At 46.1% G+C, this 25,258-nt stretch overlaps 11 non-coding genes across 11 annotated transcripts; all 11 read right to left on the minus strand.

The window, feature by feature from the left end:
- Positions 1–1,801: 1,801 nt before the first annotated feature.
- LOC130305769 (U2 spliceosomal RNA) lies at positions 1,802–1,992 on the minus strand. The gene has a single exon (XR_008855207.1). It is a non-coding gene; the product is annotated as a U2 spliceosomal RNA (small nuclear RNA).
- Positions 1,993–4,085: 2,093 nt separating this feature from the next.
- LOC130305770 (U2 spliceosomal RNA) lies at positions 4,086–4,276 on the minus strand. The gene has a single exon (XR_008855208.1). It is a non-coding gene; the product is annotated as a U2 spliceosomal RNA (small nuclear RNA).
- A 2,094-nt stretch (positions 4,277–6,370) lies between these two features.
- LOC130305771 (U2 spliceosomal RNA) lies at positions 6,371–6,561 on the minus strand. Its single transcript, XR_008855210.1, has one exon. It is a non-coding gene; the product is annotated as a U2 spliceosomal RNA (small nuclear RNA).
- A 2,089-nt stretch (positions 6,562–8,650) lies between these two features.
- On the minus strand, positions 8,651–8,841 carry LOC130305773 (U2 spliceosomal RNA). Its single transcript, XR_008855211.1, has one exon. It is a non-coding gene; the product is annotated as a U2 spliceosomal RNA (small nuclear RNA).
- Positions 8,842–10,928: 2,087 nt separating this feature from the next.
- On the minus strand, positions 10,929–11,119 carry LOC130305774 (U2 spliceosomal RNA). Its single transcript, XR_008855212.1, has one exon. It is a non-coding gene; the product is annotated as a U2 spliceosomal RNA (small nuclear RNA).
- A 2,100-nt stretch (positions 11,120–13,219) lies between these two features.
- Positions 13,220–13,410, minus strand: LOC130305775 (U2 spliceosomal RNA). The gene has a single exon (XR_008855213.1). It is a non-coding gene; the product is annotated as a U2 spliceosomal RNA (small nuclear RNA).
- Positions 13,411–15,507: 2,097 nt separating this feature from the next.
- Positions 15,508–15,699, minus strand: LOC130305802 (U2 spliceosomal RNA). The gene has a single exon (XR_008855239.1). It is a non-coding gene; the product is annotated as a U2 spliceosomal RNA (small nuclear RNA).
- Positions 15,700–17,799: 2,100 nt separating this feature from the next.
- On the minus strand, positions 17,800–17,990 carry LOC130305777 (U2 spliceosomal RNA). The gene has a single exon (XR_008855215.1). It is a non-coding gene; the product is annotated as a U2 spliceosomal RNA (small nuclear RNA).
- Positions 17,991–20,090: 2,100 nt separating this feature from the next.
- LOC130305778 (U2 spliceosomal RNA) lies at positions 20,091–20,281 on the minus strand. The gene has a single exon (XR_008855216.1). It is a non-coding gene; the product is annotated as a U2 spliceosomal RNA (small nuclear RNA).
- A 2,086-nt stretch (positions 20,282–22,367) lies between these two features.
- On the minus strand, positions 22,368–22,558 carry LOC130305779 (U2 spliceosomal RNA). The gene has a single exon (XR_008855217.1). It is a non-coding gene; the product is annotated as a U2 spliceosomal RNA (small nuclear RNA).
- A 2,092-nt stretch (positions 22,559–24,650) lies between these two features.
- LOC130305795 (U2 spliceosomal RNA) lies at positions 24,651–24,841 on the minus strand. The gene has a single exon (XR_008855232.1). It is a non-coding gene; the product is annotated as a U2 spliceosomal RNA (small nuclear RNA).
- Between the last annotated feature and the right edge of the window lie 417 nt (positions 24,842–25,258).

The following is a 25,258-nucleotide window of genomic DNA, read 5'->3' on the forward strand; positions in this document are numbered from 1 at the left end:
GGAAACACACACACAAGCACACACCTACCTTTGTTGCCTGCAGATGCCTCCTTGGCTGTCCCCAAACGGTATCAAACCAACACCCACGGGAAGCTGTAAGCATAGAGGACATGCCTGCACCCCATTGGACTTACCTGTGTGGGTTAAATCCGGGTTATTTGACAACCTATGGCGGTGATGGTTCTGCTCAGGCAGAGCAGTGCTGATGCTCCTCATAAAGCTGTCGCTGCTGTGAAGGTTCTAGGTGACATCACAAATCCCTATGGTTACATACACAACAAAGCTGGGTTGTTGTTGTTTACACTCTGCAAGGCCTGTGGAAGTGAGTGACATCATAGCACTGTAGTTCTGAGGGTTCTAGATGGATGCAACAATCTCCTGTTGCTTCTATGAAGGCCATAATAGACGACATCACCAAACAGCTCCATAGTCACATACACAGCAAAGGAGAGATGTTGTTTACACCTAGTGATGTCAGTGGTATTGAGTGACATCACAGCACAGTGCTAAGGCTCCTGGGCCTGGACACAGCAGCGGCTGCAATATCTCAACGGAGAATACGTTTATATATATGTGTGTGTGTGCGCGTATATATATATATATATATATATATATATATATATATATATATTTCTCCGCCGAAATCACTTTTAAACCCATTTCCACCTTTTTTTCCCTTCTCTTCCTCTTACTTTTTTTTCACGTTTTTTTACGTTTTTCTCCTTTTCGCCTCTTTTCTGGGCGTATTATTCTTCTTTTTCTTCTTTTTTTTCGTCTAATGCATACCCCATCAGTGCAGCAATGCTTATTCAATACCGCCAGCAGATGGAGACACTGGGGGATAATTTTCTAAGGATTTATACTGATTTTTCCTGTCTGAATTTGTCGCACAGAAAGTTGCAGGCCAAATATGTGTGACATTTCTGCGACTTTAGCTTCTAGAGCATTTTTACAACATTATACATAGGTGCTGAATACATAAAAAGCGACTGTTCAGCGACAGACAAGTCGCATCGGCTGAAAGTAGGCCAGAATGTCAGTCCATGTTGGAGCAGGTTTAGATACAGTCTAAAGTATAGATCTCAAAGTCTGTGCACAGAATTTAGCAAGGGCCTCGCACCTTCTGATGCATCAGGTAGGTGCACAATAGCATAGCCTAACCCTCTGTACTTTGGTCTATATTGATGCGGGACATAGACAGCCAGCTGATGACCAATCCATTAGTGCAATGGATGGCTGGAAGCATTTGTCTTTGCCTTTGCAATACCACAGAAGCAATGCATGGTCAATGTACAGCAATGACACACCTGTGTGAACAGCCAGGAGACCCCCCCCCCCATGTTATGTTACATAGTTACATAGTTAGTACGGTCGAAAAAAGACATATGTCCATCAAGTTCAACCAGGGAATTAAGGGGTAGGGGTGTGGCGCGATATTGGGGAAGGGATGAGATTTTATATTTCTTCATAAGCATTAATCTTATTTTGTCAATTAGGAACATTCAGCACCCACCCGCTATCAAGGCAGCTGCCTATCATGTCATGCCCTACCTGCACAGGTGTGCTGGCTACTCAAATGATCCAATTAAGGAGGCCATTTAGTCAGCAGCAGCAGAAGTCCTGTGCCTGGACCCTCCAATAGCGGCCAGACACAAGCAGAAGCAGAAGCAGCAGAAGCAGCAGCAGCACCACCTTTTGTTTTTTGGCTGCAGCAGCAGCAAGGCCCACAGGGCTGGCTAGCTGGCTAGCCAGCAAGCAGGTAGCAATGGAAGTAGGAATCTTTCTTTTTAACCCTGTAAGGGGGTGGTGCACTGTACCCGAAGATACTGCCATATCGGGTCAATGCATAGGGCGACGGAAGCAAGCTTCGAAATCGGCCCCCGTTCTCAAAAATCCATTTAATATATGGTCCCCAGATAGGGGACGTATCAGATATTAAACTGATAAGAACAGATACTACACTTGATCTTAGCCAAAAGGCCGAGAAGCGATAACCGTGAAAGGGGCGGGCCCAACAAGGTGCCCTTCATGGGCACTATCACTGCTTGCTGTCAGGGAGGCTGCCAGACAATTTTCCATGCACACTCTGGGCTGGGGGGCAGTCAACCACCAGTACACACAGCAGAACCTAAACCCATACCATTATTGCTAAGCAGCAAGACAGGGGCCCATTGCACTCCCACGGGGCCTTTTTAAATGCAATCCATAACCCGGATTTGCCAGGAACCCTTCTTACTCCTCCTACTTGCATGTGACACTGGGCTTAGGATCTGCATAGGAAACACACACACAAGCACACACCTACCTTTGTTGCCTGCAGATGCCTCCTTGGCTGTCCCCAAACGGTATCAAACCAACACCCACGGGAAGCTGTAAGCATAGAGGACATGCCTGCACCCCATTGGACTTACCTGTGTGGGTTAAATCCGGGTTATTTGACAACCTATGGCGGTGATGGTTCTGCTCAGGCAGAGCAGTGCTGATGCTCCTCATAAAGCTGTCGCTGCTGTGAAGGTTCTAGGTGACATCACAAATCCCTATGGTTACATGCACAACAAAGCTGGGTTGTTGTTGTTTACACTCTGCAAGGCCTGTGGAAGTGAGTGACATCATAGCACTGTAGTTCTGAGGGTTCTAGATGGATGCAACAATCTCCTGTTGCTTCTATGAAGGCCATAATAGACGACATCACCAAACAGCTCCATAGTCACATACACAGCAAAGGAGAGATGTTGTTTACACCTAGTGATGTCAGTGGTATTGAGTGACATCACAGCACAGTGCTAAGGCTCCTGGGCCTGGACACAGCAGCGGCTGCAATATCTCAACGGAGAATACGTTTATATATATGTGTGTGTGTGCGCGTATATATATATATATATATATATATATATATATATATATATATATTTCTCCGCCGAAATCACTTTTAAACCCATTTCCACCTTTTTTTCCCTTCTCTTCCTCTTACTTTTTTTTCACGTTTTTTTACGTTTTTCTCCTTTTCGCCTCTTTTCTGGGCGTATTATTCTTCTTTTTCTTCTTTTTTTTCGTCTAATGCATACCCCATCAGTGCAGCAATGCTTATTCAATACCGCCAGCAGATGGAGACACTGGGGGATAATTTTCTAAGGATTTATACTGATTTTTCCTGTCTGAATTTGTCGCACAGTAAGTTGCAGGCCAAATATGTGTGACATTTCTGCGACTTTAGCTTCTAGAGCATTTTTACAACATTATACATAGGTGCTGAATACATAAAAAGCGACTGTTCAGCGACAGACAAGTCGCATCGGCTGAAAGTAGGCCAGAATGTCAGTCCATGTTGGAGCAGGTTTAGATACAGTCTAAAGTATAGATCTCAAAGTCTGTGCACAGAATTTAGCAAGGGCCTCGCACCTTCTAATGCATCAGGTAGGTGCACAATAGCATAGCCTAACCCTCTGTACTTTGGTCTATATTGATGCGGGACATAGACAGCCAGCTGATGACCAATCCATTAGTGCAATGGATGGCTGGAAGCATTTGTCTTTGCCTTTGCAATACCACAGAAGCAATGCATGGTCAATGTACAGCAATGACACACCTGTGTGAACAGCCAGGAGACCCCCCCCCCCCCCCCATGTTATGTTACATAGTTACATAGTTAGTACGGTCGAAAAAAGACATATGTCCATCAAGTTCAACCAGGGAATTAAGGGGTAGGGGTGTGGCGCGATATTGGGGAAGGGATGAGATTTTTTATTTCTTCATAAGCATTAATCTTATTTTGTCAATTAGGAACATTCAGCACCCACCCGCTATCAAGGCAGCTGCCTATCATGTCATGCCCTACCTGCACAGGTGTGCTGGCTACTCAAATGATCCAATTAAGGAGGCCATTTAGTCAGCAGCAGCAGAAGTCCTGTGCCTGGACGCTCCAACAGCGGCCAGACACAAGCAGAAGCAGAAGCAGCAGAAGCAGCAGCAGCACCACCTTTTGTTTTTTGGCTGCAGCAGCAGCAAGGCCCACAGGGCTGGCTAGCTGGCTAGCCAGCAAGCAGGTAGCAATGAAAGTAGGAATCTTTCTTTTTAACCCTGTAAGGGGGTGGTGCACTGTACCCGAAGATACTGCCATATCGGGTCAATGCATAGGGCGACGGAAGCAAGCTTCGAAATCGGCCCCCGTTCTCAAAAATCCATTTAATATATGGTCCCCAGATAGGGGACGTATCAGATATTAAACTGATAAGAACAGATACTACACTTGATCTTAGCCAAAAGGCCGAGAAGCGATAACCGTGAAAGGGGCGGGCCCAACAAGGTGCCCTTCATGGGCACTATCACTGATTGCTGTCAGGGAGGCTGCCAGACAATTTTCCATGCACACTCTGGGCTGGGGGGCAGTCAACCACCAGTACACACAGCAGAACCTAAACCCATACCATTATTGCTAAGCAGCAAGACAGGGGCCCATTGCACTCCCACGGGGCCTTTTTAAATGCAATCCATAACCCGGATTTGCCAGGAACCCTTCTTACTCCTCCTACTTGCATGTGACACTGGGCTTAGGATCTGCATAGGAAACACACACACAAGCACACACCTACCTTTGTTGCCTGCAGATGCCTCCTTGGCTGTCCCCAAACGGTATCAAACCAACACCCACGGGAAGCTGTAAGCATAGAGGACATGCCTGCACCCCATTGGACTTACCTGTGTGGGTTAAATCCGGGTTATTTGACAACCTATGGCGGTGATGGTTCTGCTCAGGCAGAGCAGTGCTGATGCTCCTCATAAAGCTGTCGCTGCTGTGAAGGTTCTAGGTGACATCACAAATCCCTATGGTTACATACACAACAAAGCTGGGTTGTTGTTGTTTACACTCTGCAAGGCCTGTGGAAGTGAGTGACATCATAGCACTGTAGTTCTGAGGGTTCTAGATGGATGCAACAATCTCCTGTTGCTTCTATGAAGGCCATAATAGACGACATCACCAAACAGCTCCATAGTCACATACACAGCAAAGGAGAGATGTTGTTTACACCTAGTGATGTCAGTGGTATTGAGTGACATCACAGCACAGTGCTAAGGCTCCTGGGCCTGGACACAGCAGCGGCTGCAATATCTCAACGGAGAATACGTTTATATATATGTGTGTGTGTGCGCGTATATATATATATATATATATATATATATATATATATATATATATTTCTCCGCCGAAATCACTTTTAAACCCATTTCCACCTTTTTTTCCCTTCTCTTCCTCTTACTTTTTTTTCACGTTTTTTTACGTTTTTCTCCTTTTCGCCTCTTTTCTGGGCGTATTATTCTTCTTTTTCTTCTTTTTTTTCGTCTAATGCATACCCCATCAGTGCAGCAATGCTTATTCAATACCGCCAGCAGATGGAGACACTGGGGGATAATTTTCTAAGGATTTATACTGATTTTTCCTGTCTGAATTTGTCGCACAGAAAGTTGCAGGCCAAATATGTGTGACATTTCTGCGACTTTAGCTTCTAGAGCATTTTTACAACATTATACATAGGTGCTGAATACATAAAAAGCGACTGTTCAGCGACAGACAAGTCGCATCGGCTGAAAGTAGGCCAGAATGTCAGTCCATGTTGGAGCAGGTTTAGATACAGTCTAAAGTATAGATCTCAAAGTCTGTGCACAGAATTTAGCAAGGGCCTCGCACCTTCTGATGCATCAGGTAGGTGCACAATAGCATAGCCTAACCCTCTGTACTTTGGTCTATATTGATGCGGGACATAGACAGCCAGCTGATGACCAATCCATTAGTGCAATGGATGGCTGGAAGCATTTGTCTTTGCCTTTGCAATACCACAGAAGCAATGCATGGTCAATGTACAGCAATGACACACCTGTGTGAACAGCCAGGAGACCCCCCCCCCCCCCCCCATGTTATGTTACATAGTTACATAGTTAGTACGGTCGAAAAAAGACATATGTCCATCAAGTTCAACCAGGGAATTAAGGGGTAGGGGTGTGGCGCGATATTGGGGAAGGGATGAGATTTTATATTTCTTCATAAGCATTAATCTTATTTTGTCAATTAGGAACATTCAGCACCCACCCGCTATCAAGGCAGCTGCCTATCATGTCATGCCCTACCTGCACAGGTGTGCTGGCTACTCAAATGATCCAATTAAGGAGGCCATTTAGTCAGCAGCAGCAGAAGTCCTGTGCCTGGACGCTCCAACAGCGGCCAGACACAAGCAGAAGCAGAAGCAGCAGAAGCAGCAGCAGCACCACCTTTTGTTTTTTGGCTGCAGCAGCAGCAAGGCCCACAGGGCTGGCTAGCTGGCTAGCCAGCAAGCAGGTAGCAATGAAAGTAGGAATCTTTCTTTTTAACCCTGTAAGGGGGTGGTGCACTGTACCCGAAGATACTGCCATATCGGGTCAATGCATAGGGCGACGGAAGCAAGCTTCGAAATCGGCCCCCGTTCTCAAAAATCCATTTAATATATGGTCCCCAGATAGGGGACGTATCAGATATTAAACTGATAAGAACAGATACTACACTTGATCTTAGCCAAAAGGCCGAGAAGCGATAACCGTGAAAGGGGCGGGCCCAACAAGGTGCCCTTCATGGGCACTATCACTGCTTGCTGTCAGGGAGGCTGCCAGACAATTTTCCATGCACACTCTGGGCTGGGGGGCAGTCAACCACCAGTACACACAGCAGAACCTAAACCCATACCATTATTGCTAAGCAGCAAGACAGGGGCCCATTGCACTCCCACGGGGCCTTTTTAAATGCAATCCATAACCCGGATTTGCCAGGAACCCTTCTTACTCCTCCTACTTGCATGTGACACTGGGCTTAGGATCTGCATAGGAAACACACACACAAGCACACACCTACCTTTGTTGCCTGCAGATGCCTCCTTGGCTGTCCCCAAACGGTATCAAACCAACACCCACGGGAAGCTGTAAGCATAGAGGACATGCCTGCACCCCATTGGACTTACCTGTGTGGGTTAAATCCGGGTTATTTGACAACCTATGGCGGTGATGGTTCTGCTCAGGCAGAGCAGTGCTGATGCTCCTCATAAAGCTGTCGCTGCTGTGAAGGTTCTAGGTGACATCACAAATCCCTATGGTTACATACACAACAAAGCTGGGTTGTTGTTGTTTACACTCTGCAAGGCCTGTGGAAGTGAGTGACATCATAGCACTGTAGTTCTGAGGGTTCTAGATGGATGCAACAATCTCCTGTTGCTTCTATGAAGGCCATAATAGACGACATCACCAAACAGCTCCATAGTCACATACACAGCAAAGGAGAGATGTTGTTTACACCTAGTGATGTCAGTGGTATTGAGTGACATCACAGCACAGTGCTAAGGCTCCTGGGCCTGGACACAGCAGCGGCTGCAATATCTCAACGGAGAATACGTTTATATATATGTGTGTGTGTGCGCGTATATATATATATATATATATATATATATATATATATATTTCTCCGCCGAAATCACTTTTAAACCCATTTCCACCTTTTTTTCCCTTCTCTTCCTCTTACTTTTTTTTCACGTTTTTTTACGTTTTTCTCCTTTTCGCCTCTTTTCTGGGCGTATTATTCTTCTTTTTCTTCTTTTTTTTCGTCTAATGCATACCCCATCAGTGCAGCAATGCTTATTCAATACCGCCAGCAGATGGAGACACTGGGGGATAATTTTCTAAGGATTTATACTGATTTTTCCTGTCTGAATTTGTCGCACAGAAAGTTGCAGGCCAAATATGTGTGACATTTCTGCGACTTTAGCTTCTAGAGCATTTTTACAACATTATACATAGGTGCTGAATACATAAAAAGCGACTGTTCAGCGACAGACAAGTCGCATCGGCTGAAAGTAGGCCAGAATGTCAGTCCATGTTGGAGCAGGTTTAGATACAGTCTAAAGTATAGATCTCAAAGTCTGTGCACAGAATTTAGCAAGGGCCTCGCACCTTCTGATGCATCAGGTAGGTGCACAATAGCATAGCCTAACCCTCTGTACTTTGGTCTATATTGATGCGGGACATAGACAGCCAGCTGATGACCAATCCATTAGTGCAATGGATGGCTGGAAGCATTTGTCTTTGCCTTTGCAATACCACAGAAGCAATGCATGGTCAATGTACAGCAATGACACACCTGTGTGAACAGCCAGGAGACCCCCCCCCCCCCCCCCCATGTTATGTTACATAGTTACATAGTTAGTACGGTCGAAAAAAGACATATGTCCATCAAGTTCAACCAGGGAATTAAGGGGTAGGGGTGTGGCGCGATATTGGGGAAGGGATGAGATTTTATATTTCTTCATAAGCATTAATCTTATTTTGTCAATTAGGAACATTCAGCACCCACCCGCTATCAAGGCAGCTGCCTATCATGTCATGCCCTACCTGCACAGGTGTGCTGGCTACTCAAATGATCCAATTAAGGAGGCCATTTAGTCAGCAGCAGCAGAAGTCCTGTGCCTGGACGCTCCAACAGCGGCCAGACACAAGCAGAAGCAGAAGCAGCAGAAGCAGCAGCAGCACCACCTTTTGTTTTTTGGCTGCAGCAGCAGCAAGGCCCACAGGGCTGGCTAGCTGGCTAGCCAGCAAGCAGGTAGCAATGAAAGTAGGAATCTTTCTTTTTAACCCTGTAAGGGGGTGGTGCACTGTACCCGAAGATACTGCCATATCGGGTCAATGCATAGGGCGACGGAAGCAAGCTTCGAAATCGGCCCCCGTTCTCAAAAATCCATTTAATATATGGTCCCCAGATAGGGGACGTATCAGATATTAAACTGATAAGAACAGATACTACACTTGATCTTAGCCAAAAGGCCGAGAAGCGATAACCGTGAAAGGGGCGGGCCCAACAAGGTGCCCTTCATGGGCACTATCACTGCTTGCTGTCAGGGAGGCTGCCAGACAATTTTCCATGCACACTCTGGGCTGGGGGGCAGTCAACCACCAGTACACACAGCAGAACCTAAACCCATACCATTATTGCTAAGCAGCAAGACAGGGGCCCATTGCACTCCCACGGGGCCTTTTTAAATGCAATCCATAACCCGGATTTGCCAGGAACCCTTCTTACTCCTCCTACTTGCATGTGACACTGGGCTTAGGATCTGCATAGGAAACACACACACAAGCACACACCTACCTTTGTTGCCTGCAGATGCCTCCTTGGCTGTCCCCAAACGGTATCAAACCAACACCCACGGGAAGCTGTAAGCATAGAGGACATGCCTGCACCCCATTGGACTTACCTGTGTGGGTTAAATCCGGGTTATTTGACAACCTATGGCGGTGATGGTTCTGCTCAGGCAGAGCAGTGCTGATGCTCCTCATAAAGCTGTCGCTGCTGTGAAGGTTCTAGGTGACATCACAAATCCCTATGGTTACATACACAACAAAGCTGGGTTGTTGTTGTTTACACTCTGCAAGGCCTGTGGAAGTGAGTGACATCATAGCACTGTAGTTCTGAGGGTTCTAGATGGATGCAACAATCTCCTGTTGCTTCTATGAAGGCCATAATAGACGACATCACCAAACAGCTCCATAGTCACATACACAGCAAAGGAGAGATGTTGTTTACACCTAGTGATGTCAGTGGTATTGAGTGACATCACAGCACAGTGCTAAGGCTCCTGGGCCTGGACACAGCAGCGGCTGCAATATCTCAACGGAGAATACGTTTATATATATGTGTGTGTGTGCGCGTATATATATATATATATATATATATATATATATATATATATATTTCTCCGCCGAAATCACTTTTAAACCCATTTCCACCTTTTTTTCCCTTCTCTTCCTCTTACTTTTTTTTCACGTTTTTTTACGTTTTTCTCCTTTTCGCCTCTTTTCTGGGCGTATTATTCTTCTTTTTCTTCTTTTTTTTTCGTCTAATGCATACCCCATCAGTGCAGCAATGCTTATTCAATACCGCCAGCAGATGGAGACACTGGGGGATAATTTTCTAAGGATTTATACTGATTTTTCCTGTCTGAATTTGTCGCACAGAAAGTTGCAGGCCAAATATGTGTGACATTTCTGCGACTTTAGCTTCTAGAGCATTTTTACAACATTATACATAGGTGCTGAATACATAAAAAGCGACTGTTCAGCGACAGACAAGTCGCATCGGCTGAAAGTAGGCCAGAATGTCAGTCCATGTTGGAGCAGGTTTAGATACAGTCTAAAGTATAGATCTCAAAGTCTGTGCACAGAATTTAGCAAGGGCCTCGCACCTTCTGATGCATCAGGTAGGTGCACAATAGCATAGCCTAACCCTCTGTACTTTGGTCTATATTGATGCGGGACATAGACAGCCAGCTGATGACCAATCCATTAGTGCAATGGATGGCTGGAAGCATTTGTCTTTGCCTTTGCAATACCACAGAAGCAATGCATGGTCAATGTACAGCAATGACACACCTGTGTGAACAGCCAGGAGACCCCCCCCCCCCCCCCCATGTTATGTTACATAGTTACATAGTTAGTACGGTCGAAAAAAGACATATGTCCATCAAGTTCAACCAGGGAATTAAGGGGTAGGGGTGTGGCGCGATATTGGGGAAGGGATGAGATTTTATATTTCTTCATAAGCATTAATCTTATTTTGTCAATTAGGAACATTCAGCACCCACCCGCTATCAAGGCAGCTGCCTATCATGTCATGCCCTACCTGCACAGGTGTGCTGGCTACTCAAATGATCCAATTAAGGAGGCCATTTAGTCAGCAGCAGCAGAAGTCCTGTGCCTGGACGCTCCAACAGCGGCCAGGCAGAAGCAGAAGCAGCAGAAGCAGCAGCAGCACCACCTTTTGTTTTTTGGCTGCAGCAGCAGCAAGGCCCACAGGGCTGGCTAGCTGGCTAGCCAGCAAGCAGGTAGCAATGAAAGTAGGAATCTTTCTTTTTAACCCTGTAAGGGGGTGGTGCACTGTACCCGAAGATACTGCCATATCGGGTCAATGCATAGGGCGACGGAAGCAAGCTTCGAAATCGGCCCCCGTTCTCAAAAATCCATTTAATATATGGTCCCCAGATAGGGGACGTATCAGATATTAAACTGATAAGAACAGATACTACACTTGATCTTAGCCAAAAGGCCGAGAAGCGATAACCGTGAAAGGGGCGGGCCCAACAAGGTGCCCTTCATGGGCACTATCACTGCTTGCTGTCAGGGAGGCTGCCAGACAATTTTCCATGCACACTCTGGGCTGGGGGGCAGTCAACCACCAGTACACACAGCAGAACCTAAACCCATACCATTATTGCTAAGCAGCAAGACAGGGGCCCATTGCACTCCCACGGGGCCTTTTTAAATGCAATCCATAACCCGGATTTGCCAGGAACCCTTCTTACTCCTCCTACTTGCATGTGACACTGGGCTTAGGATCTGCATAGGAAACACACACACAAGCACACACCTACCTTTGTTGCCTGCAGATGCCTCCTTGGCTGTCCCCAAACGGTATCAAACCAACACCCACGGGAAGCTGTAAGCATAGAGGACATGCCTGCACCCCATTGGACTTACCTGTGTGGGTTAAATCCGGGTTATTTGACAACCTATGGCGGTGATGGTTCTGCTCAGGCAGAGCAGTGCTGATGCTCCTCATAAAGCTGTCGCTGCTGTGAAGGTTCTAGGTGACATCACAAATCCCTATGGTTACATACACAACAAAGCTGGGTTGTTGTTGTTTACACTCTGCAAGGCCTGTGGAAGTGAGTGACATCATAGCACTGTAGTTCTGAGGGTTCTAGATGGATGCAACAATCTCCTGTTGCTTCTATGAAGGCCATAATAGACGACATCACCAAACAGCTCCATAGTCACATACACAGCAAAGGAGAGATGTTGTTTACACCTAGTGATGTCAGTGGTATTGAGTGACATCACAGCACAGTGCTAAGGCTCCTGGGCCTGGACACAGCAGCGGCTGCAATATCTCAACGGAGAATACGTTTATATATATGTGTGTGTGTGCGCGTATATATATATATATATATATATATATATATATATATATATATATATATTTCTCCGCCGAAATCACTTTTAAACCCATTTCCACCTTTTTTTCCCTTCTCTTCCTCTTACTTTTTTTTCACGTTTTTTTACGTTTTTCTCCTTTTCGCCTCTTTTCTGGGCGTATTATTCTTCTTTTTCTTCTTTTTTTTCGTCTAATGCATACCCCATCAGTGCAGCAATGCTTATTCAATACCGCCAGCAGATGGAGACACTGGGGGATAATTTTCTAAGGATTTATACTGATTTTTCCTGTCTGAATTTGTCGCACAGAAAGTTGCAGGCCAAATATGTGTGACATTTCTGCGACTTTAGCTTCTAGAGCATTTTTACAACATTATACATAGGTGCTGAATACATAAAAAGCGACTGTTCAGCGACAGACAAGTCGCATCGGCTGAAAGTAGGCCAGAATGTCAGTCCATGTTGGAGCAGGTTTAGATACAGTCTAAAGTATAGATCTCAAAGTCTGTGCACAGAATTTAGCAAGGGCCTCGCACCTTCTGATGCATCAGGTAGGTGCACAATAGCATAGCCTAACCCTCTGTACTTTGGTCTATATTGATGCGGGACATAGACAGCCAGCTGATGACCAATCCATTAGTGCAATGGATGGCTGGAAGCATTTGTCTTTGCCTTTGCAATACCACAGAAGCAATGCATGGTCAATGTACAGCAATGACACACCTGTGTGAACAGCCAGGAGACCCCCCCCCCCCCCCCCCCATGTTATGTTACATAGTTACATAGTTAGTACGGTCGAAAAAAGACATATGTCCATCAAGTTCAACCAGGGAATTAAGGGGTAGGGGTGTGGCGCGATATTGGGGAAGGGATGAGATTTTATATTTCTTCATAAGCATTAATCTTATTTTGTCAATTAGGAACATTCAGCACCCACCCGCTATCAAGGCAGCTGCCTATCATGTCATGCCCTACCTGCACAGGTGTGCTGACTACTCAAATGATCCAATTAAGGAGGCCATTTAGTCAGCAGCAGCAGAAGTCCTGTGCCTGGACGCTCCAACAGCGGCCAGACACAAGCAGAAGCAGAAGCAGCAGAAGCAGCAGCAGCACCACCTTTTGTTTTTTGGCTGCAGCAGCAGCAAGGCCCACAGGGCTGGCTAGCTGGCTAGCCAGCAAGCAGGTAGCAATGAAAGTAGGAATCTTTCTTTTTAACCCTGTAAGGGGGTGGTGCACTGTACCCGAAGATACTGCCATATCGGGTCAATGCATAGGGCGACGGAAGCAAGCTTCGAAATCGGCCCCCGTTCTCAAAAATCCATTTAATATATGGTCCCCAGATAGGGGACGTATCAGATATTAAACTGATAAGAACAGATACTACACTTGATCTTAGCCAAAAGGCCGAGAAGCGATAACCGTGAAAGGGGCGGGCCCAACAAGGTGCCCTTCATGGGCACTATCACTGCTTGCTGTCAGGGAGGCTGCCAGACAATTTTCCATGCACACTCTGGGCTGGGGGGCAGTCAACCACCAGTACACACAGCAGAACCTAAACCCATACCATTATTGCTAAGCAGCAAGACAGGGGCCCATTGCACTCCCACGGGGCCTTTTTAAATGCAATCCATAACCCGGATTTGCCAGGAACCCTTCTTACTCCTCCTACTTGCATGTGACACTGGGCTTAGGATCTGCATAGGAAACACACACACAAGCACACACCTACCTTTGTTGCCTGCAGATGCCTCCTTGGCTGTCCCCAAACGGTATCAAACCAACACCCACGGGAAGCTGTAAGCATAGAGGACATGCCTGCACCCCATTGGACTTACCTGTGTGGGTTAAATCCGGGTTATTTGACAACCTATGGCGGTGATGGTTCTGCTCAGGCAGAGCAGTGCTGATGCTCCTCATAAAGCTGTCGCTGCTGTGAAGGTTCTAGGTGACATCACAAATCCCTATGGTTACATACACAACAAAGCTGGGTTGTTGTTGTTTACACTCTGCAAGGCCTGTGGAAGTGAGTGACATCATAGCACTGTAGTTCTGAGGGTTCTAGATGGATGCAACAATCTCCTGTTGCTTCTATGAAGGCCATAATAGACGACATCACCAAACAGCTCCATAGTCACATACACAGCAAAGGAGAGATGTTGTTTACACCTAGTGATGTCAGTGGTATTGAGTGACATCACAGCACAGTGCTAAGGCTCCTGGGCCTGGACACAGCAGCGGCTGCAATATCTCAACGGAGAATATGTTTATATATATGTGTGTGTGTGCGCGTATATATATATATATATATATATATATATATATATATATATTTCTCCGCCGAAATCACTTTTAAACCCATTTCCACCTTTTTTTCCCTTCTCTTCCTCTTACTTTTTTTTCACGTTTTTTTACGTTTTTCTCCTTTTCGCCTCTTTTCTGGGCGTATTATTCTTCTTTTTCTTCTTTTTTTTCGTCTAATGCATACCCCATCAGTGCAGCAATGCTTATTCAATACCGCCAGCAGATGGAGACACTGGGGGATAATTTTCTAAGGATTTATACTGATTTTTCCTGTCTGAATTTGTCGCACAGAAAGTTGCAGGCCAAATATGTGTGACATTTCTGCGACTTTAGCTTCTAGAGCATTTTTACAACATTATACATAGGTGCTGAATACATAAAAAGCGACTGTTCAGCGACAGACAAGTCGCATCGGCTGAAAGTAGGCCAGAATGTCAGTCCATGTTGGAGCAGGTTTAGATACAGTCTAAAGTATAGATCTCAAAGTCTGTGCACAGAATTTAGCAAGGGCCTCGCACCTTCTGATGCATCAGGTAGGTGCACAATAGCATAGCCTAACCCTCTGTACTTTGGTCTATATTGATGCGGGACATAGACAGCCAGCTGATGACCAATCCATTAGTGCAATGGATGGCTGGAAGCATTTGTCTTTGCCTTTGCAATACCACAGAAGCAATGCATGGTCAATGTACAGCAATGACACACCTGTGTGAACAGCCAGGAGACCCCCCCCCCCCCCCCCCCCCCATGTTATGTTACATAGTTACATAGTTAGTACGGTCGAAAAAAGACATATGTCCATCAAGTTCAACCAGGGAATTTTAAGGGGTAGGGGTGTGGCGCGATATTGGGGAAGGGATGAGATTTTATATTTCTTCATAAGCATTAATCTTATTTTGTCAATTAGGAACATTCAGCACCCACCCGCTATCAAGGCAGCTGCCTATCATGTCATGCCCTACCTGCACAGGTGTGCTGGCTACTCAAATGATCCAATTAAGGAGGCCATTTAGTCAGCAGCAGCAGAAGTCCTGTGCCTGGATGCTCCAACAGCGGCCAGACACAAGCAGAAGCAGAAGCAGCAGAAGCAGCAGCAGCACCACCTTTTGTTTTTTGGCTGCAGCAGCAGCAAGGCCCACAGGGCTGGCTAGCTGGCTAGCCAGCAAGCAGGTAGCAATGAAAGTAGGAATCTTTCTTTTTAACCCTGTAAGGGGGTGGTGCACTGTACCCGAAGATACTGCCATATCGGGTCAATGCATAGGGCGACGGAAGCAAGCTTCGAAATCGGCCCCCGTTCTCAAAAATCCCATTTAATATATGGTCCCCAGATAGGGGACGTATCAGATATTAAACTGATAAGAACAGATACTACACTTGATCTTAGCCAAAAGGCCGAGAAGTGATAACCGTGAAAGGGGCGGGCCCAACAAGGTGCCCTTCATGGGCACTATCACTGCTTGCTGTCAGGGAGGCTGCCAGACAATTTTCCATGCACACTCTGGGCTGGGGGGCAGTCAACCACCAGTACACACAGCAGAACCTAAACCCATACCATTATTGCTAAGCAGCAAGACAGGGGGCCCATTGCACTCCCACGGGGCCTTTTTAAATGCAATCCATAACCCGGATTTGCCAGGAACCCTTCTTACTCCTCCTACTTGCATGTGACACTGGGCTTAGGATCTGCATAGGAAACACACACACAAGCACACACCTACCTTTGTTGCCTGCAGATGCCTCCTTGGCTGTCCCCAAACGGTATCAAACCAACACCCACGGGAAGCTGTAAGCATAGAGGACATGCCTGCACCCCATTGGACTTACCTGTGTGGGTTAAATCCGGGTTATTTGACAACCTATGGCGGTGATGGTTCTGCTCAGGCAGAGCAGTGATGATGCTCCTCATAAAGCTGTCGCTGCTGTGAAGGTTCTAGGTGACATCACAAATCCCTATGGTTACATACACAACAAAGCTGGGTTGTTGTTGTTTACACTCTGCAAGGCCTGTGGAAGTGAGTGACATCATAGCACTGTAGTTCTGAGGGTTCTAGATGGATGCAACAATCTCCTGTTGCTTCTATGAAGGCCATAATAGACGACATCACCAAACAGCTCCATAGTCACATACACAGCAAAGGAGAGATGTTGTTTACACCTAGTGATGTCAGTGGTATTGAGTGACATCACAGCACAGTGCTAAGGCTCCTGGGCCTGGACACAGCAGCGGCTGCAATATCTCAACGGAGAATACGTTTATATATATGTGTGTGTGTGCGCGTATATATATATATATATATATATATATATATATATATATATATATATTTCTCCGCCGAAATCACTTTTAAACCCATTTCCACCTTTTTTTCCCTTCTCTTCCTCTTACTTTTTTTTCACGTTTTTTTACGTTTTTCTCCTTTTCGCCTCTTTTCTGGGCGTATTATTCTTCTTTTTCTTCTTTTTTTTCGTCTAATGCATACCCCATCAGTGCAGCAATGCTTATTCAATACCGCCAGCAGATGGAGACACTGGGGGATAATTTTCTAAGGATTTATACTGATTTTTCCTGTCTGAATTTGTCGCACAGAAAGTTGCAGGCCAAATATGTGTGACATTTCTGCGACTTTAGCTTCTAGAGCATTTTTACAACATTATACATAGGTGCTGAATACATAAAAAGCGACTGTTCAGCGACAGACAAGTCGCATCGGCTGAAAGTAGGCCAGAATGTCAGTCCATGTTGGAGCAGGTTTAGATACAGTCTAAAGTATAGATCTCAAAGTCTGTGCACAGAATTTAGCAAGGGCCTCGCACCTTCTGATGCATCAGGTAGGTGCACAATAGCATAGCCTAACCCTCTGTACTTTGGTCTATATTGATGCGGGACATAGACAGCCAGCTGATGACCAATCCATTAGTGCAATGGATGGCTGGAAGCATTTGTCTTTGCCTTTGCAATACCACAGAAGCAATGCATGGTCAATGTACAGCAATGACACACCTGTGTGAACAGCCAGGAGACCCCCCCCCCCCCCCCCCCCATGTTATGTTACATAGTTACATAGTTAGTACGGTCGAAAAAAGACATATGTCCATCAAGTTCAACCAGGGAATTAAGGGGTAGGGGTGTGGCGCGATATTGGGGAAGGGATGAGATTTTATATTTCTTCATAAGCATTAATCTTATTTTGTCAATTAGGAACATTCAGCACCCACCCGCTATCAAGGCAGCTGCCTATCATGTCATGCCCTACCTGCACAGGTGTGCTGGCTACTCAAATGATCCAATTAAGGAGGCCATTTAGTCAGCAGCAGCAGAAGTCCTGTGCCTGGATGCTCCAACAGCGGCCAGACACAAGCAGAAGCAGAAGCAGCAGAAGCAGCAGCAGCACCACCTTTTGTTTTTTGGCTGCAGCAGCAGCAAGGCCCACAGGGCTGGCTAGCTGGCTAGCCAGCAAGCAGGTAGCAATGAAAGTAGGAATCTTTCTTTTTAACCCTGTAAGGGGGTGGTGCACTGTACCCGAAGATACTGCCATATCGGGTCAATGCATAGGGCGACGGAAGCAAGCTTCGAAATCGGCCCCCGTTCTCAAAAATCCATTTAATATATGGTCCCCAGATAGGGGACGTATCAGATATTAAACTGATAAGAACAGATACTACACTTGATCTTAGCCAAAAGGCCGAGAAGCGATAACCGTGAAAGGGGCGGGCCCAACAAGGTGCCCTTCATGGGCACTATCACTGCTTGCTGTCAGGGAGGCTGCCAGACAATTTTCCATGCACACTCTGGGCTGGGGGGCAGTCAACCACCAGTACACACAGCAGAACCTAAACCCATACCATTATTGCTAAGCAGCAAGACAGGGGCCCATTGCACTCCCACGGGGCCTTTTTAAATGCAATCCATAACCCGGATTTGCCAGGAACCCTTCTTACTCCTCCTACTTGCATGTGACACTGGGCTTAGGATCTGCATAGGAAACACACACACAAGCACACACCTACCTTTGTTGCCTGCAGATGCCTCCTTGGCTGTCCCCAAACGGTATCAAACCAACACCCACGGGAAGCTGTAAGCATAGAGGACATGCCTGCACCCCATTGGACTTACCTGTGTGGGTTAAATCCGGGTTATTTGACAACCTATGGCGGTGATGGTTCTGCTCAGGCAGAGCAGTGCTGATGCTCCTCATAAAGCTGTCGCTGCTGTGAAGGTTCTAGGTGACATCACAAATCCCTATGGTTACATACACAACAAAGCTGGGTTGTTGTTGTTTACACTCTGCAAGGCCTGTGGAAGTGAGTGACATCATAGCACTGTAGTTCTGAGGGTTCTAGATGGATGCAACAATCTCCTGTTGCTTCTATGAAGGCCATAATAGACGACATCACCAAACAGCTCCATAGTCACATACACAGCAAAGGAGAGATGTTGTTTACACCTAGTGATGTCAGTGGTATTGAGTGACATCACAGCACAGTGCTAAGGCTCCTGGGCCTGGACACAGCAGCGGCTGCAATATCTCAACGGAGAATACGTTTATATATATGTGTGTGTGTGCGCGTATATATATATATATATATATATATATATATATATATATATATATATATTTCTCTGCCGAAATCACTTTTAAACCCATTTCCACCTTTTTTTCCCTTCTCTTCCTCTTACTTTTTTTTCACGTTTTTTTACGTTTTTCTCCTTTTCGCCTCTTTTCTGGGCGTATTATTCTTCTTTTTCTTCTTTTTTTTTCGTCTAATGCATACCCCATCAGTGCAGCAATGCTTATTCAATACCGCCAGCAGATGGAGACACTGGGGGATAATTTTCTAAGGATTTATACTGATTTTTCCTGTCTGAATTTGTCGCACAGAAAGTTGCAGGCCAAATATGTGTGACATTTCTGCGACTTTAGCTTCTAGAGCATTTTTACAACATTATACATAGGTGCTGAATACATAAAAAGCGACTGTTCAGCGACAGACAAGTCGCATCGGCTGAAAGTAGGCCAGAATGTCAGTCCATGTTGGAGCAGGTTTAGATACAGTCTAAAGTATAGATCTCAAAGTCTGTGCACAGAATTTAGCAAGGGCCTCGCACCTTCTGATGCATCAGGTAGGTGCACAATAGCATAGCCTAACCCTCTGTACTTTGGTCTATATTGATGCGGGACATAGACAGCCAGCTGATGACCAATCCATTAGTGCAATGGATGGCTGGAAGCATTTGTCTTTGCCTTTGCAATACCACAGAAGCAATGCATGGTCAATGTACAGCAATGACACACCTGTGTGAACAGCCAGGAGACCCCCCCCCCCCCCCCCCATGTTATGTTACATAGTTACATAGTTAGTACGGTCGAAAAAAGACATATGTCCATCAAGTTCAACCAGGGAATTAAGGGGTAGGGGTGTGGCGCGATATTGGGGAAGGGATGAGATTTTATATTTCTTCATAAGCATTAATCTTATTTTGTCAATTAGGAACATTCAGCACCCACCCGCTATCAAGGCAGCTGCCTATCATGTCATGCCCTACCTGCACAGGTGTGCTGGCTACTCAAATGATCCAATTAAGGAGGCCATTTAGTCAGCAGCAGCAGAAGTCCTGTGCCTGGACGCTCCAACAGCGGCCAGACACAAGCAGAAGCAGAAGCAGCAGAAGCAGCAGCAGCACCACCTTTTGTTTTTTGGCTGCAGCAGCAGCAAGGCCCACAGGGCTGGCTAGCTGGCTAGCCAGCAAGCAGGTAGCAATGAAAGTAGGAATCTTTCTTTTTAACCCTGTAAGGGGGTGGTGCACTGTACCCGAAGATACTGCCATATCGGGTCAATGCATAGGGCGACGGAAGCAAGCTTCGAAATCGGCCCCCGTTCTCAAAAATCCATTTAATATATGGTCCCCAGATAGGGGACGTATCAGATATTAAACTGATAAGAACAGATACTACACTTGATCTTAGCCAAAAGGCCGAGAAGCGATAACCGTGAAAGGGGCGGGCCCAACAAGGTGCCCTTCATGGGCACTATCACTGCTTGCTGTCAGGGAGGCTGCCAGACAATTTTCCATGCACACTCTGGGCTGGGGGGCAGTCAACCACCAGTACACACAGCAGAACCTAAACCCATACCATTATTGCTAAGCAGCAAGACAGGGGCCCATTGCACTCCCACGGGGCCTTTTTAAATGCAATCCATAACCCGGATTTGCCAGGAACCCTTCTTACTCCTCCTACTTGCATGTGACACTGGGCTTAGGATCTGCATAGGAAACACACACACAAGCACACACCTACCTTTGTTGCCTGCAGATGCCTCCTTGGCTGTCCCCAAACGGTATCAAACCAACACCCACGGGAAGCTGTAAGCATAGAGGACATGCCTGCACCCCATTGGACTTACCTGTGTGGGTTAAATCCGGGTTATTTGACAACCTATGGCGGTGATGGTTCTGCTCAGGCAGAGCAGTGCTGATGCTCCTCATAAAGCTGTCGCTGCTGTGAAGGTTCTAGGTGACATCACAAATCCCTATGGTTACATACACAACAAAGCTGGGTTGTTGTTGTTTACACTCTGCAAGGCCTGTGGAAGTGAGTGACATCATAGCACTGTAGTTCTGAGGGTTCTAGATGGATGCAACAATCTCCTGTTGCTTCTATGAAGGCCATAATAGACGACATCACCAAACAGCTCCATAGTCACATACACAGCAAAGGAGAGATGTTGTTTACACCTAGTGATGTCAGTGGTATTGAGTGACATCACAGCACAGTGCTAAGGCTCCTGGGCCTGGACACAGCAGCGGCTGCAATATCTCAACGGAGAATACGTTTATATATATGTGTGTGTGTGCGCGTATATATATATATATATATATATATATATATATATTTCTCCGCCGAAATCACTTTTAAACCCATTTCCACCTTTTTTTCCCTTCTCTTCCTCTTACTTTTTTTTCACGTTTTTTTACGTTTTTCTCCTTTTCGCCTCTTTTCTGGGCGTATTATTCTTCTTTTTCTTCTTTTTTTTCGTCTAATGCATACCCCATCAGTGCAGCAATGCTTATTCAATACCGCCAGCAGATGGAGACACTGGGGGATAATTTTCTAAGGATTTATACTGATTTTTCCTGTCTGAATTTGTCGCACAGAAAGTTGCAGGCCAAATATGTGTGACATTTCTGCGACTTTAGCTTCTAGAGCATTTTTACAACATTATACATAGGTGCTGAATACATAAAAAGCGACTGTTCAGCGACAGACAAGTCGCATCGGCTGAAAGTAGGCCAGAATGTCAGTCCATGTTGGAGCAGGTTTAGATACAGTCTAAAGTATAGATCTCAAAGTCTGTGCACAGAATTTAGCAAGGGCCTCGCACCTTCTGATGCATCAGGTAGGTGCACAATAGCATAGCCTAACCCTCTGTACTTTGGTCTATATTGATGCGGGACATAGACAGCCAGCTGATGACCAATCCATTAGTGCAATGGATGGCTGGAAGCATTTGTCTTTGCCTTTGCAATACCACAGAAGCAATGCATGGTCAATGTACAGCAATGACACACCTGTGTGAACAGCCAGGAGACCCCCCCCCCCCCCCCCCCATGTTATGTTACATAGTTACATAGTTAGTACGGTCGAAAAAAGACATATGTCCATCAAGTTCAACCAGGGAATTAAGGGGTAGGGGTGTGGCGCGATATTGGGGAAGGGATGAGATTTTATATTTCTTCATAAGCATTAATCTTATTTTGTCAATTAGGAACATTCAGCACCCACCCGCTATCAAGGCAGCTGCCTATCATGTCATGCCCTACCTGCACAGGTGTGCTGACTACTCAAATGATCCAATTAAGGAGGCCATTTAGTCAGCAGCAGCAGAAGTCCTGTGCCTGGACGCTCCAACAGCGGCCAGACACAAGCAGAAGCAGAAGCAGCAGAAGCAGCAGCAGCACCACCTTTTGTTTTTTGGCTGCAGCAGCAGCAAGGCCCACAGGGCTGGCTAGCTGGCTAGCCAGCAAGCAGGTAGCAATGAAAGTAGGAATCTTTCTTTTTAACCCTGTAAGGGGGTGGTGCACTGTACCCGAAGATACTGCCATATCGGGTCAATGCATAGGGCGACGGAAGCAAGCTTCGAAATCGGCCCCCGTTCTCAAAAATCCATTTAATATATGGTCCCCAGATAGGGGACGTATCAGATATTAAACTGATAAGAACAGATACTACACTTGATCTTAGCCAAAAGGCCGAGAAGCGATAACCGTGAAAGGGGCGGGCCCAACAAGGTGCCCTTCATGGGCACTATCACTGCTTGCTGTCAGGGAGGCTGCCAGACAATTTTCCATGCACACTCTGGGCTGGGGGGCAGTCAACCACCAGTACACACAGCAGAACCTAAACCCATACCATTATTGCTAAGCAGCAAGACAGGGGCCCATTGCACTCCCACGGGGCCTTTTTAAATGCAATCCATAACCCGGATTTGCCAGGAACCCTTCTTACTCCTCCTACTTGCATGTGACACTGGGCTTAGGATCTGCATAGGAAACACACACACAAGCACACACCTACCTTTGTTGCCTGCAGATGCCTCCTTGGCTGTCCCCAAACGGTATCAAACCAACACCCACGGGAAGCTGTAAGCATAGAGGACATGCCTGCACCCCATTGGACTTACCTGTGTGGGTTAAATCCGGGTTATTTGACAACCTATGGCGGTGATGGTTCTGCTCAGGCAGAGCAGTGCTGATGCTCCTCATAAAGCTGTCGCTGCTGTGAAGGTTCTAGGTGACATCACAAATCCCTATGGTTACATACACAACAAAGCTGGGTTGTTGTTGTTTACACTCTGCAAGGCCTGTGGAAGTGAGTGACATCATAGCACTGTAGTTCTGAGGGTTCTAGATGGATGCAACAATCTCCTGTTGCTTCTATGAAGGCCATAATAGACGACATCACCAAACAGCTCCATAGTCACATACACAGCAAAGGAGAGATGTTGTTTACACCTAGTGATGTCAGTGGTATTGAGTGACATCACAGCACAGTGCTAAGGCTCCTGGGCCTGGACACAGCAGCGGCTGCAATATCTCAACGGAGAATATGTTTATATATATGTGTGTGTGTGCGCGTATATATATATATATATATATATATATATATATATATATTTCTCCGCCGAAATCACTTTTAAACCCATTTCCACCTTTTTTTCCCTTCTCTTCCTCTTACTTTTTTTTCACGTTTTTTTACGTTTTTCTCCTTTTCGCCTCTTTTCTGGGCGTATTATTCTTCTTTTTCTTCTTTTTTTTCGTCTAATGCATACCCCATCAGTGCAGCAATGCTTATTCAATACCGCCAGCAGATGGAGACACTGGGGGATAATTTTCTAAGGATTTATACTGATTTTTCCTGTCTGAATTTGTCGCACAGAAAGTTGCAGGCCAAATATGTGTGACATTTCTGCGACTTTAGCTTCTAGAGCATTTTTACAACATTATACATAGGTGCTGAATACATAAAAAGCGACTGTTCAGCGACAGACAAGTCGCATCGGCTGAAAGTAGGCCAGAATGTCAGTCCATGTTGGAGCAGGTTTAGATACAGTCTAAAGTATAGATCTCAAAGTCTGTGCACAGAATTTAGCAAGGGCCTCGCACCTTCTGATGCATCAGGTAGGTGCACAATAGCATAGCCTAACCCTCTGTACTTTGGTCTATATTGATGCGGGACATAGACAGCCAGCTGATGACCAATCCATTAGTGCAATGGATGGCTGGAAGCATTTGTCTTTGCCTTTGCAATACCACAGAAGCAATGCATGGTCAATGTACAGCAATGACACACCTGTGTGAACAGCCAGGAGACCCCCCCCCCCCCCCCCCCCCATGTTATGTTACATAGTTACATAGTTAGTACGGTCGAAAAAAGACATATGTCCATCAAGTTCAACCAGGGAATTAAGGGGTAGGGGTGTGGCGCGATATTGGGGAAGGGATGAGATTTTATATTTCTTCATAAGCATTAATCTTATTTTGTCAATTAGGAACATTCAGCACCCACCCGCTATCAAGGCAGCTGCCTATCATGTCATGCCCTACCTGCACAGGTGTGCTGGCTACTCAAATGATCCAATTAAGGAGGCCATTTAGTCAGCAGCAGCAGAAGTCCTGTGCCTGGATGCTCCAACAGCGGCCAGACACAAGCAGAAGCAGAAGCAGCAGAAGCAGCAGCAGCACCACCTTTTGTTTTTTGGCTGCAGCAGCAGCAAGGCCCACAGGGCTGGCTAGCTGGCTAGCCAGCAAGCAGGTAGCAATGAAAGTAGGAATCTTTCTTTTTAACCCTGTAAGGGGGTGGTGCACTGTACCCGAAGATACTGCCATATCGGGTCAATGCATAGGGCGACGGAAGCAAGCTTCGAAATCGGCCCCCGTTCTCAAAAATCCATTTAATATATGGTCCCCAGATAGGGGACGTATCAGATATTAAACTGATAAGAACAGATACTACACTTGATCTTAGCCAAAAGGCCGAGAAGTGATAACCGTGAAAGGGGCGGGCCCAACAAGGTGCCCTTCATGGGCACTATCACTGCTTGCTGTCAGGGAGGCTGCCAGACAATTTTCCATGCACACTCTGGGCTGGGGGGCAGTCAACCACCAGTACACACAGCAGAACCTAAACCCATACCATTATTGCTAAGCAGCAAGACAGGGGCCCATTGCACTCCCACGGGGCCTTTTTAAATGCAATCCATAACCCGGATTTGCCAGGAACCCTTCTTACTCCTCCTACTTGCATGTGACACTGGGCTTAGGATCTGCATAGGAAACACACACACAAGCACACACCTACCTTTGTTGCCTGCAGATGCCTCCTTGGCTGTCCCCAAACGGTATCAAACCAACACCCACGGGAAGCTGTAAGCATAGAGGACATGCCTGCACCCCATTGGACTT

The sequence above is a fragment of the Hyla sarda genome, unplaced genomic scaffold (genome assembly GCF_029499605.1).
Source record: "Hyla sarda isolate aHylSar1 unplaced genomic scaffold, aHylSar1.hap1 scaffold_1332, whole genome shotgun sequence".
NCBI lineage: Eukaryota > Metazoa > Chordata > Amphibia > Anura > Hylidae > Hyla > Hyla sarda.